The sequence below is a fragment of the Ceratosolen solmsi genome, unplaced genomic scaffold (genome assembly GCF_000503995.2).
Source record: "Ceratosolen solmsi marchali unplaced genomic scaffold, CerSol_1.0 scaffold2, whole genome shotgun sequence".
NCBI classification, from domain to species: Eukaryota; Metazoa; Arthropoda; class Insecta; order Hymenoptera; family Agaonidae; genus Ceratosolen; species Ceratosolen solmsi.
The window spans coordinates 4820962-4839258 of NW_011948422.1; the positions used below are offsets into that span (position 1 = coordinate 4820962).

An 18297-nucleotide genomic window follows, 5' to 3' on the forward strand; every position below is an offset into this window, starting at 1 on the left:
TATATATATATATATATATATCTATGTATTTAAGAATTTAATGCATTTAAATATTCGATCGATTGATCGCATGCATTTTAAATATTTCATATCCGTAAGAATTTTATCCACATATAAATGTCCGGTGACAGTGGGTGACTGTCGGCCTATGTCATGGGTATATGAAAATAAGAGAAAATAATTCTTACGTCGTGTATGAGTGCACATTTAATATATAAATAAGAAAATCTATATTTTATTCTCGGATTATAATTGGATTAATTTAAATTGAAAATAATCAAATTCAATAGTTAATTTAAATTTTTTCATTAAGTTACAAAATTTAAGGTACACTTAACAGTTGAAGAAACTCAATACAGTACGATAACTTTATAAATACTTTAACGTATTCTTTCAGAATCTTTGCATAATTGCCATCTATATAATAGGTACGGTAATAGGCATGGTAATATTTAAATTTCTTCAAAATTCTTCTACGATTCATAAAATTTTCCACTTACTACCTCTATGTACTTAAACGAATAATTCAGTAGGTGAAGAAAATAAGGGTTTCCGTGTCGATACGTCGTTCCAATTTGACTCTGCATATGCAGATGTAAAATCCCCAGTCACTCAATATACTTGGATAATATTCCATACTCTTCGCTTATCTTTACGATGCAAAGTCGATGCGAAAGATTGGCATGAGCGTGTGCGTGCAAACCCAAGAGACACAGTAGCACGAGAGATGAAAATCATGGATCGTACGCTATGTGTAAGAGGAAGATAAAAACGCAAGAGATAAAGGCATAAGTAAAAAAACATATGGTAAGAGAAAAAAATTTAGCAGCCAACGCGGTGACAAGTAACGATAACGAAGAAAAATACGGTTTCAACTTCTTTCCAAATAGCTGGAAGAGGAGATGTACTGTTAAATGTATACAAGAATTGAATTTTCACAGTCTCGAAAGGCTTCTATTATTGCTCCAGTTTTGCGCCGCGCCGTAAGCAAAAATAAAGCATTCGCGTTTCTACTAAAGTTTTCTTAAAAAATTTAAAAGTAATTTTCTGAGTATTACTATTATTGACTCTAATTATTATTATTATTATTATTATTATTGTTGTTGTTGTTGTTGTTGTTGTTATTATTGTTATTGTTACTATCGTCGTTGCTGAATGTTACAAACATTTATTCTTTATTTATATCATTATTAACAAATGATTTTTTTTTTTTTTTTTTTTTCAATAATAATTTACCAATGCAAATTTTCATACGTTATATTGACCATTGTCATTCTATTTTTAAACAATAAAAAGAATAAAAAATATAATAATCATCAATGATATAAAGTTATCGTATGCGTAAAATTATATTATAATTTTTCATCAACTTAAGTTTTGTCCTGTATTTGAGAAATTTATAATTTTATTACGAATTTTTGTAATCGATTCACTTGCACAATATTTTTCGTAGTATTATTAAAGCTATTAGTTATAAATTAAAAATAAGCTTATTATGAATAGATGTGAATGTGTATAAATTACAGTCGGTAGGGAATTTATGCATTATGCCTATATAAATATGTGCAATTCGTTATTGATTAATTTCATAAATTTTCAATATCATTGACACCCACTCCGTATAAAATACATTTATAAAAATTATTATTAAATAATGAAGTGAATACACAATGGATTTTATTTTAAAGTTGTAAGGAAATTGTTTGCTCAATAATTGGCGTGCTTGATCGTTCTATAATAAATAGAATAAGATATAAATGAATGAAAACGTAGGAGAAGCTTAGAAGAGTGGAAAAAGACTAAATGAAGATACAGTTGTTGAAAGAGAGGGGAATAGACGGGATGAGTAGAGGAAAAAGGGTGAAATAGGTCGAAGTTCAATCTCGAAGCCAGTGTTAGGCGTCGTATATTGCAAAAGCTCGAATGTGTGCTTTCGCGTAGGTTGGCATCTCAGCACTGAGATTTGATTAACTTCCGTCTCTTTCTTCCCACCATTCACCCATTTTCTCTTTCTTTCTTTCTATTTTCCTCTTTCTCCTTAGAGCAGATTTACGACTTTTTCACGCAATCCACCACGAGAATTATGTTTTTCTCCTCACTCCCAGAGCTGCATTTGCCAACCTATTAGAACTCTATCGCTATCGCTGGGATTTCACGTATATGCAGGTATCTGTGGAGTAAGAAACTATCTGGAAAACATTTATCTTATTTTGTCAAATTTTCTTTGTATGCATGTGACATTTTTTTGGCTATGACTTCGTTGGCTTAAATTCGAATTTGAGTTACGTTATAAAATTGAAATTGAAATATGATTAAATGAATTAAATGCCAATTTATCTATTGCATTTTTTGTTCTTCTTTATTTATTTATTTATTTATTTATTGTTTTTTTCTTCTTTTTTTCTTTTTTCATACGTTCAAATAGAAACAACGTTAAATCGACTTTAAATTTTACTTATTCCTCATATATGCTCATATATTAGTAACATTTGAATTTCTCACTATAAGAATTGCTTGGAAAGGTGAGCAGTTTACTGATATATTTATATCTCATTTCTTATCCTTATTCTACAGACTCTTACTATTTTTTTTTCTTTCTTTTATTTTCTATCCACAATTTTTATATCCTCTTTTGTTACTTTTAATTTATTTTTAGTCTATATTATATATCTTGCTCTCGTCTTTTTTCATGTATAAATGTATTTTCATTCCTTACGACTATTGAAATTGAAATTATAATATTAAATCCTTCAATTTTGATTATAAACTATTTTAAATTTTCTTATTTTCATTTCTTATATTGTATATTATATAAATTACCATTTTTTTTTCTTTCAAGTATTAGATCTATTTATTCTTATTTGTTCCATTATTCCTATTTTAGAATTTCAAAATTATCAAATTTTATATTAAAGTTTGCAAATTTATTATCTTCAATTGTGTTTATTTGACTTCTAAATTCTAATTCATTTATACGTTTTTTTAATTAAGTTTTATTTATATTTCTTTTTATATTTTTTTCTCATTCTGCATGTACTACAACATCTAACAGACTTTTATCTATAGCTAATAAACCTCCTTATTTTACCAATATCAATTATAAAAATTTCTAAATTTTGAAATATATATTTTTACCTAATACATACTATATATGTGTTTTCATATTTATGAATCTTTTTATATCTATTATTATTTTTACTTTTGTCAAAAACTTGTAATTTTTCATCTTATATCGTCATAGAATTATATTATACTTGCTGCATTAGTATAAGTTCTCAAAGAACTTTATTTATCTTTTTTTTTTTTTTTTTTTTTTTTTACCAATATTTGACTATGATACTGTCACTACAGTAAAATAAATTTATAATTTAATTATTAGCTTTTACCATTGATTAATTATCATATACTTTATTACATATTACTATTTTTATCTCTGAATTTTCTATTTTTTCAGTAAAATATTTCAGATAAAGTACCATTAATGAATCTAAGATTTTAATAATGTCATCCAACTAAATTCCCATATTTTCTATTTTTGTAACCTTTTTTTTAACTTTAACCTCGTTTAAAATAATATTACACAAACATTAAGCGTTTTATATAATTATTTATCATTGAATTATCTTATCCTTTTCACTTTGCCGTAATAAGAGTACCAATTAGAATATATAGGTGGAATATTTATCATAATATGTGGAAGGATATATGAGGGTACCGAAGGATATTTAAAATGCATTGCAAACCATGTAGCTTAGTAGGTAATGACGTTAAATTTCCAACGATTACTTTTGTTTCCTATCCTTCTGTATTTATCGCGGATCTCTTTCCGTTGCTAAATCACGATCTCGTGAAATGAAAAAAATAGATAGTAACAAACGAGCTAACCGCCTGTAATAATACCTTGTTCTCCCGTTCTACTCTGTACAATACTTTTTGAAATATAAGCTTTACATTTCTCTCATTTCTCACGTTCCTCGAGTTTCGTGAATAGTCATGCAGTCTAACTCACACTGTTACTATTTACATACGCACATGGATTTGAAACGGTCATTGTTGACAAGATATTTTTGTCTCTGTGATCCTTTATAAAATAAAAATAAATGAGAGTATCGTGTTACACAATTCTGAAATCTAAATCGTAACTTTTTTTATGAAAGTAGAAATTAATTTAGTTGGTATATAGTAAGTTAGTTGAAATGCTATATTAATACTCAACAAATTGATGCGTAACATGAGTTTAGAAGTTTATAATGAAATTTTTACATGAATACAACAACAAAAAAAAATCAAAATCCTTTGATTGTTATAAATTTAAAAAAAAAATTTTTTTTAATTAATTCTAAATTAGTATGTATTTCAAAAATGTATTTACAAAATAAAAAAAATGTTATTTAATTAATTAATCCTATTTTTAATAGTATTTCAGATTAATCACTCATGAATGTAAACGTTCAACTGTATATATATATATATATATATATATATATATATATATATATATATATATATATATATATATATATATAAATACATTTATATTAATTGAAAATTGTTCATAATATTCGTAGGTGATATATCAATTATATAATTTAATTAATTATTTTCATTAAATATATAACATACTTTATATTTCGAAAGTTTAGATTTATTGTCTATTGTTGAGTAATTGATACGTAATGGTAATTATACTTTTAGCTCTATTAAATATTATAATTTATTAACAAGTTTATAGATAATATTATATTACCATCCATAAGTAATAAAAAACATTGTACGTAACACATACAAATAAACTATTTAAGTGTCATTATATTTACATAAATTATTATCAATGTCATATACATTGTACATTAAATATTTTATTTATAGAAGATAATGCTATTCTATAATTATAATGAATTATTTATTTTTGTATTTTAAATGCATTTGAGAGTTTCAAAGTATCAATAAGAAATTCGAATGAATATGAATTTATGTAACATTGTGCGTTTCTAGATTATAATTTAAAAGTCACTCATTTAAAAATATTGACTATTTGAATAAGAGGCAGGTAGACATTAACATACTTATATCTATCTACCTTTTAGGATTTACAAATTAATAATTAATTTTCTTAATTATTCTGGAAAGTGCAATGTCAACCTAATGCTTAAGTGCAAGTGATTTTCTAGTCTCAAGAACAAAAATTTAATTATAGCAATTACTTATTCATGCACTAGAGAACTTCGTAATAATAAGGGACTGTTTAACTTGATATTAATTTTTTACTTTTTAAATACTACATGGAAATACATTATGCAGCTATTATACAGAAAATACGAAAATACGAAAATACAATCAATTATAGAAAAGAAGAAAAATATAGGGGGATAGGAGAAGCAAACTGTGACAGATCAAACGGAATTCAGCAAAAAATGGATCCAGAAAGGTACAGAGCATTCGCTCAAAGAAAGATAAAATGAACCTACACGCTTTGAAAATCTATTACGCGAATGTAAAAGATAAACTAAATTACTAGAGTTGAAACATTAAACAGAGGGTCATCTATGTAGTAGTATTTGGAGTACTATTCACAAACGAAGTTACAATTCTTTCTCTTTCTCTCTCTCTCTCTCTCTCTCTCTCTCTCTCTCTCCCACCATCCCATCCTCCTATCTCCCCGTGATTATTGTATGCCATGATTTTCCAACGTCTTTTTATTAAGCGCTTATTTTTATCGATCTCCTTTTATCCGTTGCTTACATACGTGTTGGTTCTGCAGAGATAATAGAAAATTTCATTTCGTAGCATTTATATATTTGGTTATTCTTTATTTGTGTGAATTTCACTTATGTATCTCTTATTTTCTCTTCATTATTCCTTTCGTTTACATTTTCATTATTATCATTATTTTTTCTTCTTATGTCTTTCGTCCGTAGACAAAAGAATAATATATATCATTCTTTAACTTTTTCACTTACTCCATTTTCTGCATTCCTGTTTCTTTTCTCCCACTCGTGAAAGCGAAAAGATACCACTAGTACTTGAAGTATGGCTTAAGGGACGTACGAAGGTACTACGGTTGTGCTTAAAATTCAAGAACTTGAAAGGATTCGGTTGACATTGGTTTTCAATGCAATATTACTGAAACCCATTCGTATAGAATCATGATCGAAACGTTCGCATATCTACATAACAATATGCTTACGAAAATGTTGCCGATTTCAATAATTAAAGTGCAAAGGCTTTAAAATTTTCTCTTAGTTTTAACTACATTTTATGTCAATGTATTGGATCCATTCATAGCCATATCAGTTACATAGCTATAAGTTATGAAGCAAATCAAACTATTTATAAGTGTACGTAATATTACAAAAATTATAAAAATTATCAAACATTTTTGCTTAATAAAGCGTAGAATTGTATAATAAGTTACAGTGGAAGAAGTAAATAATTTAATAACCATATTGTCTTTGTTATTAAATTTATTATAATCAATAATGAATTAGTGGAAAAAAATTATATGATCTAAAATAATACTAATTTAATTAATATACATAATCGCGTAACACGAATGTTTTTATCCCATCCCTGCACAGATCTCCATAATAATTTCAATTTTATTTAAATCCTGACAAATATATATATATATATATATATATTTAGGACAAACTTAATTTGTTTTGTCTCTTAAAAATTGTACATACCTTTCCTACTAATAATTTTCCTACCGCACAGTTTAGAATTTTGCCACTACTAATTTAAAAGATTTCTTATTTATTAATGGAGTTTATATAACTTAAGCATAGATGCTTAAGTGAAGTAGATAAAAGCGTTGAGCAAACGGCCGTCAAAGCTAACCGAAGTTCTAATTTAAACTCGGTCGAAAATAAGTTAGCATTTGATTTCAAGTTTTGTTGAAAGATGTTTCTTGAAGGTTGCGAGTATTGGTTAGAGCCTCGCACTTTTTTATTTCGTCATTAAGGCAGAACGTAGTTTCGGAATTGTAAACTTTGATGAAGTTACTCACACAACTTTCCACAACAATCCCAGTAAATTCGGTGTATCTTTCTTATATATAAAATAAGTAGTTTATAATAAAAAGCATTTTGGAAAATTAATTATTATAAAGCATACATTGTATGTTATTCATTGTAATAATAATTTTTCAATTATTTTAATAAATATTTCTTATATTTATTATACGTGGATTTATCGTATTCATTGCTTAATCAAATATTTCTCGCATTACACGACTAATGGACGTTTTGTTTCACGGATCGTAAATTCAAATGCTAGTATTATATTGATTGTAAATTTTTGTGTAAAAATAAGGCAGATGCCATTCTTTTTTATTATATTGGACCGAGAAAATTATATTAAATACAAAATCATTTGCTAAAATAATTCAACTTGATCAACATTAATAATTATTTACTTTAATCTGGGTTTCTTGCTTTGCCAATACAGTCTGCGAGTCTCACGCAGATGGCAAATAATGATCAAGGACAATAATTATAATATGTTTATTTATTAATCACGGCGCTCGTTCAACATCTAAATAGACAACAAATAAACTGCATCCTCTGCTTGAGCACATCGTTCGGAATATCTGCCGAGTTCGTGGTTACGCGAATACCTATTTACGTGGTTAGGAAATCAGTCGAACCGCGTCGGCTCAGCCCCTCGTATTTCGACTTTCGATCTAACGCTTCATGACTAAGCATTGGCTTCCATATTGTCAAGCACAACGACTATGGCACGACAACCGCAGCCCTATGCATTCGAAATGACCTCGGCTTTTCATGACCGCTGTCGATAAAGAGGATGCACTAGAACGATAAATACGGACTACCCGTAATTCCCGTAATGAAAGGCCCCGTCCGGAGTAACGAGCGCCTAAACGCAAAAGAAGTGTGACTAGTGTAGCTTGGGAACATTGAACAACCTGTTAAATGCTCGAGACCATAATTCCAATGTCAATTATTCGATTATGTAAGAGATATAATGCTAATTACACAGGCTAATGTCCGGCAATTTCAAGCTTGTAAATATTGATGAAAAACGTGCGACGCATGCGCTCGCCCACTTATGCGGAACAGTCTGTTCTTCTTTATTAAGTACAGGCTTGCGACATAATGCTGAGATATTGCGTGATCTGGAGTGTAAGACATTAGTTTTGGCGTGCATGAAATTAATGGAGGGGAAATTGTGAGCTTGAATTGAGGCGAGAGAGTAAATAGATTAGCTTAAACAAACGATTATTTAGGATATAATTTTATAAATTGAAGTTTATACTTTCGTAATACGTGTTTATTATTATGATATTATTATGTGGTTAGTGCGATGTTATTGGCATATCGTTTAACTAATTATTTTAATAGGTATTTAATGGAAATAATCTCAAATATGAATAATTTGTCGATTAACGAAGCAAGAAGCTTTAAATTACTTTTCTTAAGTTTTTTGTTTTTTTTTTCATTTATACTTATAATTTCTTCGAAATATTTATAATCTCTAAATTATCGAAATTCTTATGGGACTAATGACGAAATATTTCCTGTTCGCCATTATCGTTATTTATCGTTACTCAAAGTCGTTAAAAAATTACAGATTAAAATTTCACAACGAATAATAATAAGTTAATAATTGTGACAAAGATTTATTGGAAGTATAAAGATTTTGAGGTATAAAATTTTTTTAAAAACTTTCTATCGCGATATTTTCGATCTACATATACAAATATTTGTTTCTTTAAAAGAAATTTTCTTTGGAAAATATACAATTTTATACAAAAGCAGATTCTTTCGGTTATAGACTTACTGCAAGTTGCTTGAAACGGGATCTTTCAAATATTTTTCGAGGAAATGAATCTTATAATATTAGTTAGCGGTAAATTTTCATCAAATCAACATTTTTTGTAAGTACCATCAATTCAAAATACATATAACGCGTAATTACCAAGTACTAGAATCAAATCAAAAAAAAAAAAAAAAAAAAAAAAAAAACATAACAAGGAAATTCATGAAAAAATATAATTGTTGTTAGATGCATAATATAAAATGAATGCGTGGTATATTCGTCATAGACAGATATTATAAATACCAAACAAACTAGAACGTGTTTACATAATAGGTTTTAACGAGTAAAATTAATTCGCGCATTCATTTGAAGAGAGAAAAAACATTAAAAATATCATCCTATATCGAGAAAAATTAAATTAATAAATATCTAAACGAGATAATTATTAAATGAATATTCACGAATGGATTAGTTAGATAATTTGAACTTGTTTGCAAATTTTACTACTTTTAATTTATAATATTCGACATAATGTTATAAAAAAAAAAAAAAAAAAAAATGCATTTGATGTTCTAGATTACTAATATTTAAAAGAAAATAGATATTAATCGATAAAAATTTCAATCGCAATCTTTTTTATACTCTAATTTGAATTTTATTTGAATAAAAAAAGAAATTTTTCATTTTTTACTTTAAGGTCACATTGCGATCACAGTTCCATTATCAAATTATTTTTTTTTTTTGACCAAATGAGAATAGTCAAAGGAGATATTATGAACATACATACATTATTAAATACTATCGATAAATAATTATTAATTTTATAATTGATCTTCCAAAAATTTATTATTTCTTTGCAGTGAATAAAGTCTATCTGTACGAGCTTTAATTATAAAATTTAATAATATTCGCTTTCAATTTTCGTAAACAAAATTTTCAATATAGACTTTTAAGTATCAGCCTAGGGATATTTTTCATTGTAAATATATTGTTAAATTCTTCATTCAAAGACACCTGCCGAAGACACATATTTTAATAATCAAATATTTGCAAAAGAGTCAATAAATTACCTAGACGCGTATAGATTATTGAAAATAAAATTTTCGCCAAAAGTAGTCAATAAATTTCTTTATATATCCCTCTACCGAATAACAGTGACAGATAAACAAAAGTAACAGTTCGTTCAAATGATTTTAATTGTAATCTTACCATGAACGTCCAATTTAATGTCGATTTTTAGTGGTTCTGCCAGAGCTAAACTGCTAACCTTGCAAGTAAATGTAGCGCCTAATTCACTACGTGCAACCACGAGATTAAGTATGCCACTTCCTGTCCCAATTTCGTGTTCTTCCAGCTCCGATGAACTTTTCGCTGCAAAGTGAAATGTGTTGATTAATTGTACATTGAAAAATGGTCTGCGAGTCAGTTTTGCCGAGGGAATAATATTGAAATTGTCACGCAACTTTTTGCTTATAGCTAATTTTATGAACTTATACTTCGTCGCTTAATTCATACACACGCCGTTCACTTATTTGAAATGCATATATTTTAATATTATTATTGCAATTATAATACGTATAATGTGTTTTTTTTTTTTTTTTTTTTTTTTTTTTTTTATAAGAGAAAAGCTTCGAAAATTTAATTCGGAATTGCTTTTTGTTTATACACTTTCGTTCTTAACTCTAGTTTCTTAATTCGACAACCGAAACTTTAACAAAATCTGAAATTCTAATTAAACAATGTGAATTTTAATATTAATTGAGGGTATTCTCAATCTTCAGAGTTAAAAGACACTTAATTGACGCCCGCCTTTACTACTCTCGAGTCTCATACATTATCGCGAATTATTCACAATATTAGCTTAGAAATAAATACAAATTCAATGAACATTGAATTTGCTAACGAAATCGAAATGTCAGTTGAAATATCTGTCTATCGATAAATTTGGTATTGAAATTCAGAATGTTAATCGCTATTTCTCGTGCTTTTGGCCAAAGTTAATTAAGAACCTTACATATGAGCTGCGCATCGCCGTTATACCATTCCACCGTCGGTACCGGTCTGCCTTTACCGCTTTCGCATCTCAGAACAATTGCAGAACCCTCGATTACCGGGCCCAATACACGCCCATCTTCTAGTGTCTGCTTCGTACTCTCATCTACAACCCTCACCGAAGTTGGCTGAACTGAAACACAAAGGGATGGCAATTAATTACTTTAACAGTTCCTATTTTTAATCGACAATCAGTGGGAGTAGGCAGTATGTATCGTTGGATAAAAATTTCAGTGTAATTAACATCTTATAAGGGTTGCGAGAGTTTAATTTTTCATGTTGCTATTTCAAATTTTGTATTATAAATTAATTTTCTTTTTAAGGAATCGTGCCTCGAATTGTCATGGACTATAAGAAGGAAAATATTAAATCTTGTATACTCTTAGGTACGTAAAGAACATCAGAAATTTTGTTATCGCTCGTCGCATTAGAATGGTGGTATTGGTAAAAGGACATTTTAAGTTATCAGGTATCGATTCACAGATTCCCTAGTAGATTGAGGGACGTCGTATAAAAGTGACAGATAAATTTCCTGGATCCCAAAATCTTTTAGATAAAGGAGATAATAAAGAATAAAATAGATACGAAAAATAAATGTGAAAAGATAATAAAAATTAACTTATGATTTGCGAATGTAAATAGCTCATTTTTCTCAAATTTCTATTATTTTTACTTTCAAATCTTACGAGCGATCAAGCTGTTTAACATGCCATTGTCTACACAAGAATGTGAAAGAATAAACGAAATATAAATGTATCTATATGGACTAGTTATTAAGTTTCAACATTTTCAAAATTTTAATGCATATTGACTATATAATAGATCAAGCATTATATGAAATTTTACATTTTTTCCAATCTCAAAAGAGAAATAAAAATGAGAATTAAAAGAGAAATAATAGAAAAGGCAATAAATAAAAATTAATATAACATCGGTAAATAGGTGAACTGATTTTTTCAAATTATTTTATTGACTGTTAGTTTGAAATAAATGTAATTCTAATGGTATTAATGAATTTGCTGAGAAAAAAAATTATCAATTATATTTTTTAATATACAATTGACAATTAAATTATACATTCTTCAGTTAATTGCAATCTAAACAGTAAGTTTATTTTAAATTGAAGAATTATAAAAATACAATAGGAGTTGATATATTTAGAAGAATTGTATATTTTATGTTTAGAATTAATTAAATAACCCTGATTACAAGATCTAATTTATAAATTTTCTTTGAAGTCACTTATAATTATATATAAATATATTATTTTAATAATTCCATAAACAACAGATAATACAACTTCTACTAATACATCAAATATACGATATTTTCCGGTATTAATTATATTTAATTATAATGCAGCATGTAAATATATACATATTTAGATACATATATATAAATATATATATTTAGAATAAAAAAATTAAAGATACTGATAGTTTTAGATGACAATTAAAAGATATTATGAAATTAGACTTCAATGATATACAAAACAAATATTATGAAGTATTATAATTAGATTAAAGGTATACAAGGAAAATAAATTTTTGGTTTTAATGAATTCGTGTGCTTTTCAATTTGTATCGCTACTATCAAGTTTTCAACGACTATCGCTAAAGCACACTTAAACTGAGATACATAAAAATAAATAAATACATATGAAAAATAATTTTGTTGTTCATGATATATTAAAAAAAATAGTTTATTTTACTGTATTTACACTTGTCAAATACTTTATATTATTTTGAGGATTTTTAAAATATTTTTTAAATATTTAGTTTTCGTAAATATAAAATTATTATATATTTTATACATAAAACTATAATAAATCATAAATATATCAATTGAACTTTATAATTAAGTTTTCTCTATTATTTTTTATAATAATATATGTGTGTGTGTGTGTGTGTGTGTATATTTATATATATATATATATATATATATATAGTTTATAAAAATTTATAGACAATATAAACAACTATGTTAAAACATAGTGAAAATAGAAGAAAATTCTTATAGTATGTAATCTGAGTTTTAGAAAAATTGTTTATTCAATATATTAAATAATTGATACTATAATCTGTAGATATAAATAATAATGTATATCACAATAAATGTGTATATCACTATAGAGAGTGCATCACTTTAAACTGAATTTTCATAAATCAATTTGATAAAAAAATTATAGGATATCCCTATTTAATTTCAATACCTGCATTTGAAATAACAAGATAGACGAAAAAAGTAGAAGACAAATATTGCAAAGAAAATTCTGCAGCCGGCAAGTGGAAGACAAATGCTGCCGCATAGGAAAGGCGATAGGCGATGGTATATTAAAGAAAAAACTACCATGCCTGTTCAAAGAGAACGAAAGAGAAACAGAACGAATGGGAGAAAACGAGAGAAAATGGTTATATAGAGCAGAAAATAAAGAGAGAGAAAAGTGCGCAGTGATGTAGGCAGAATTCCCTTGGGATTACCAGCATGCCGCGAGAGCAATGTAGGTCGAGTCGTTGAATATTAAACTTTTGGCCGTTGAATATTAAACGACCAATCCGAGAAGACTTATGCGTATAACCGAATGAGCCTGACAAAGGAGAATACGAGATAAATAGAGAGGTAGAGATATAAAGGGAGAGAGAGAGAGAGAGAGAGAGAGAGAGAGAGAGAGAGCGTGCGAGTGAGAGGGTTAAAGAGGGGGACAAGATAGTGCGAGTGGGAGACACTTAAAGCGAATGGGTGGGCGAGAGTGATAGAGTGATGGGGGATGAACGATGGAAGTAGACAGACTACTCTTAAAAGTGACTTTCTTAACATCGAATTTCTTAGGCGATTGCACAACTATGCGATTGTGTATACCTACTCAACATAAGTCATTTTTACTCGTCTTTTCTTTTATCTTTATAAATTTAAATTAAAATGGAGATAATCGACCGAATCAACATTAATAATAGACTTTTAGAGAATTTATTATAATTGAAGTACTAGTATTTTTATATTTGATATGTAGAATTCAAGTAATTTGCATAGATCTGACATCAGACATGGTTCGTCAAATTATTTCATTATTAAAATTTAGCATAAATATTGAATTATTGTTTTCCGTTTGCTAATTGGATGCTTCGAAACTACTAAAATTTAAATTTAAGCAGCATTCGAATTAAATTTTTAAGGCGATCAAAGCAAAACGAATTAAGTATGGCTTACATACGATATTTATTCGAGATTAAATTGTAGAATTAACGTGAAATGAAATATATTTTACATACTTCAATTTATTGCAATTCAAAATTCAAACTTAATATATTATTCGAACATATTTATAAGTGTTTACAAATATTTATTTTAAAAGGCATTAAAGTAATTTATAATTTTTTAAATAACTGTTTACAATATTTTTCGCTTAGTGAAAAATGCTATGAGAACAACTGTTATATGTTTTATTTTATAGAATATGTATATTTAATGGGATTTGATTAAATATTTAAATTTCAGAAATTTCAATGAATATTATAAATTAACATACATAACTTATATATAAATTAATAATAAAAAATGTTCAATATTTAATCAAATACAATTAAATATACATATTCCATAAATTAAATTCAAACATAGTAGTTTAATGGTATTTTGAACGGAGATTTATTTAATTTCATACAATACTATGTAATATAATATATAAATGCGTGTATGTATGTATGTATGTATGTATGTTCAAGGGATTTCAGTTGGATAATCACTAAAAGTATATTATTTCAATTGATTTTCATTACACATAATGAAAAATTGCATATCTACACGTATATTTATTGCCCTTTAGTTAATAGGCATTTGATAAACTATTAAGATAATATAAAGTTTTAAATTTCAGTTGTCATATTAAAAACAGCTGTCTTCAAGGTATCCTGTTTTCATAGTTAATACTACGAGAATTACTTTAGATTTATTAAGTATTTAATATTCACATTCAACGTCTGTTATCTAATGCAGTTGAAAAGCTCAGCTGCTTAACTTTGTGAATGCTCATGTAAGCGAAAATTTTGTGCTGCAAATTTTGATAGCAAGCCTCAGGCACTGCTGTAATGGTGTATACAATTTGAAACCACGAAGTTCAATTTAATTCACTTATTTTCGTAAGATTTTAGGCAGTGCATTATTTTTACTTTCGCAATATATCTCCTTCATAAGCATATATTTTCCCTTTGCTATTACATTTAGAAATATGTGAAATATTACATTGACGATCTCTTCATATATATATAATTGAGAAATTTGTAATATTAGCATAACGATAATCCGCTTTCAACTTCTCTCCTTTAAAATATCTTTTTAGTTTTCTTTAGAAGAAAAATTTTCTACTTAATTTTGTTTAAATTATTAAAAAAAAAAAAAAAAAAAAAAAAAAAGTAATAAAAATTTATCTTTAAACGTCAGCCGTGTAGACAAATTATTAAAAAGAAGAAATAAATTATGATAACATCGTTTAACCCACTGTATAAACTCATTGTCATACAAAAACGTTATATTTAAAATATATTCAATTATTAAATTATATTATCAATATAATTTATTTTTTCAACATCTGTATCTCTTCCACGTTTGCAATAATCTGATAATATGAATAGGAGTGAGCAAACGCTACTGGCAACTATACAGTAATACATTTATGCTGTCACACACACACACACACACACACATGCGCGTAATGATAGATTTTTTTTCCTTGACAACAGATTCAATTTTTAAGCTTTTAAATTTATTTATTTTATTAGTTTTGAGGTAGTCTTGCTAATACCGGATAAGCTTCACATTATCATTGATATTCATATAGTAAGACTTAAGTATTTTACCATTAGAAAATAATGAAAGGATATAAATAATAAATTTTAAGGAAGAAATTTGCATTTGCATGAAAATGCACTAATACGCAGTACGTACATTTGCCTATTTAATATAAATATCGGTATAATTGTTAAATAGTTTTCTTTGATTTATTCCATATAAATACAGGGGTAATTTTGTATTGATGTTCGTTTAATTCATACGATTTATTGGGTTTGTTTCAACATTGGCCCATTTATCGTTGTGTTTAAAAATGTTTATCCTAATTAGACACTTATTTATATCAATTTACGGACTTACAACGTAATTTATATAACGTGTATATATGCCTATTAAATAAACTTTGAAAAATGCATTTTACATCGCTGATGTCCGTAATTTTGATTGAGACGGAAAATAATTTTGTTTGCTTTCTCGTTTAATACCTTAACCACGAAAACCGTTTATTACCACTGAGTTGGTAATCCGAGCCGGTTCATATTAAAAATTCGACTCTGTCCGATTTCGGACTAGCCAAGCATTCAATTTATATCCAACGAATGGGCGGTGCTTAGAATCAAACTGGTGGGGGGAAGCCCGTATGATTGGAGGAGCGATATTCCGGGAATCGGCGAGATGGAGAAGTGGGTCTGGGATGAAATGGCGAAGGTTCGATGTGTTGTGTAGGCAAAGAAATCAAATGATTGGAAGGTAAGAGATCCATCCAGAATTTTCAGAAGTAAAGAGCTTTGAAAATCGCGCCAAAGAATCTCTTGTACGCGGCAAGAAGGTAGGTTGGCTGCCCATCCGATACTTTCCTTTAGAAATTTAAATTACAAATTAGCATTGATTTTTGCAAGTTCCAAAAGTGTGAGAATACGAACGGAATATTTGTACAAACTGATTAATTCAAGAAAATTAATTCACAGATTAGAATTTTTCAATCGTTAAACTATCTTTATATTCAGAAAGTATTGAATGAGCATCGAATGAATTTGTTAAAAATTATTTAATTAATATACGAGAACTTTGTCGAAATTTATAATTCTCGACATTAAAAATCGTGTACACAAATACAATATTAAATGAATATAAGTTCGTTATGTCACTTATATAATGTACATTAGAGTTGTAAGTCCAATTACTGCACATAAATACAGAAATATATAAATAAAAATAAAAAAAGAAAAAAAAAAAAAGTCAATGTATTTGAAGAAAAATTCGTAATTGAAAAATCGTCTGAATTCAGAAATATTATATAACACTTAATTAGTTAAATGTTTGATTTCGTCAATCGTAAAACACATAAAATGGATATTTTTCCACTATATCTAATTTTAAGACAAATTTTATTTCTTTCCCACATTTCTATTTCTGATCTAATGTCGAAAGAACTGTACGTGGTGCGTATGCTTGTTTGCGCGCTCACACAACACACAATCACGCGACCGTATAAAAAATCATATACACATATGAGATTTCAATAAAAAAAGCCGTAATATCCAGTATATTATCTTACTCTTAGAAAAGTCAATTTTATGCTTGCAGTGCATCTGTTACCATAAAGAAGGAACTTTTGTAATTTCATTACATCCAAGCGACTCTGCTTCTCACATCACAGAATGCAAGCGCACACCAGCTGCTTGCCGATATCGGCATCGTGCGTTTTCTCGTTATTAAAGTCACTACCTCTCGGGGCAAGTATGTGACTAGATTTTCCTGATGCTTAGGTGCCGTTCTTCTATGTACTTTGAACGGCATAATAAGGTTAATTATGAATTAAGAGAGCATTGGAGGAGGAAAATACATAAAGAAAGTATAAGTAAAAATCATTACATTGATTTATTATAATTTAATGTCTGGCTTAAAACAGCTATTAATTTATTCGAAAAGTGACATTATGAGAGTAATTATTTTATTTTAATTATATATCTATAAAAGCTCATGCTAGCATCGTTTACTCTAGTTTCATGAAAGGTTCAAAAGTATTGTCGTTCATAAAAGCTTAATGAAGAAAATAACGAAAACTAACAATTAGATATTTCATACAGCCTTTCCTACAAAAAAGCAAAAACAAGGTTTAATACATTTAACCGATAAATTATAAACATTCATAAAATCATATCAACTATATAATATTATAAGACATCGTATATTTTAGTAACATGTTATGTTAAGTTAAGAAAAATAAAAATAATTGCAGATCGATATAAATGTATTATGATCAATTGTGTTTCCTATTTTAATATTTTACATTAAAAATATTTGTAAGTTTCGAAATATATTGAATTATATCGTATATATTAGAAGTAAATTATAATTATTAAACCAAAACGAACAAATTTACAGAGAGGTTCACCGTCATCAATGACGAATGATTACCTACGCAATGACTTATTTATACTTTTTTTTTTATCAAAAAATTAAACGACTAATAACTGTACTTTACGACGATTCCCTAACATAAAATTAATTAGATAAACTAAAAACTAAGCCTATATATTTTAATGACAAGTTCACAACTTATAATCTTATATATTCTTTTAATAATAACATTATTATTACATTACGTTTGGCATTAATATCTTTAGCTTCCTTATTGATATTTATAATTATATAACCACATTTTTATGTAAATTT

The 18297-nt window shown here is 27.3% G+C and overlaps 1 protein-coding gene across 1 annotated transcript in view; it reads right to left on the bottom strand.

Moving 5' to 3' along the window:
* LOC105362032 (titin-like) overlaps positions 1-10973 on the bottom strand; it is a 74119-nt gene extending 63146 nt beyond the window's left edge. Inside the window, exons 1-2 of the mRNA XM_011499357.1 lie at positions 10796-10973; positions 9991-10152 (exon numbers count right to left, since the gene is read on the bottom strand). The gene's annotated coding sequence lies outside the window, so the exon portion shown is untranslated. The remainder of the gene's footprint in view (positions 1-9990; positions 10153-10795) is intronic.
* Positions 10974-18297: the final 7324 nt, after the last annotated feature.